The sequence below is a fragment of the Cyprinus carpio genome, chromosome B14, assembly GCF_018340385.1.
Source record: "Cyprinus carpio isolate SPL01 chromosome B14, ASM1834038v1, whole genome shotgun sequence".
Lineage (NCBI taxonomy): Eukaryota > Metazoa > Chordata > Actinopteri > Cypriniformes > Cyprinidae > Cyprinus > Cyprinus carpio.
In genome coordinates this window covers 8,825,395-8,826,328 of record NC_056610.1, presented here as the reverse complement: position 1 = coordinate 8,826,328, position 934 = coordinate 8,825,395, and positions in this window count along the sequence as shown.

The window sequence follows — 934 nt, the reverse complement described above, 5'->3', positions numbered from 1 at the left end:
CCTGTTAAAACTGCTTCATTAAACATCACTATCTTTCAAATAAAGTGCTTGTCCACAGCCATCCATTACAGGGTAATTGAAGGTGAAAGTTTTTGGTCTGGCTATAGCTACAAGAAGGTCACATACTGATCAAATAATATAGTCTGAATGCACTGTAAATCGCTTTGGATGAAAGCATCTGCCAAAAACATACTGTGCATGTATTTATTTTCTTATGTTTTAACATTATGCATTATTCATGAAGAAAATGTTATGCATATAATTGCCAAAATATTTTTCATGACATTATTTAAATTATATAACTGTCAAATATATATATATATATATATATATATATATAGATATATATATATATATATATATACACACATATATACATATATACATACACACACACATATTAGAGTCTATTGTGGGCTCTAAAAATGCATCTTCAACATGTACAGTGTCTTCAGTATGACAAATATTAGTATGGCTTAAATGGCTTTTCTGCCCATTTATACATTTAGGTAATCTTAAGATAACAGCTGTTTTTCTTCAGAAACATTTCTAGGGGATTCATCATAAACTTGTTTTTCTATTACGGATTCTGAGCTTTTATCATCAGAGCTGTTGCGGTGAGCAGAACCACTCTCAGGAATTTATCTCAGATCTTTCCATGAAAAGACTGCAAATCGCAAAGTCAGACACCAAGAGATGCTCGAAAACTCTTACAGCTTGTTCAAGGACTTATCGCTCTTTTGCGATTCACTTGGAAAGATAATAATCTAATAAGCAAAGATCTGTGACAAATTTATCTAGAAATGTAAAAAATCCCACAAATTCATCCTCTCATAAAAGACTTCTATCATTTAGTGCATTCTCACCTTGATTACTTCCTTTGTATTTGGCAGAAGCCTATCCTGAGCTTTCATTCGCATACCTAGAAGTCACA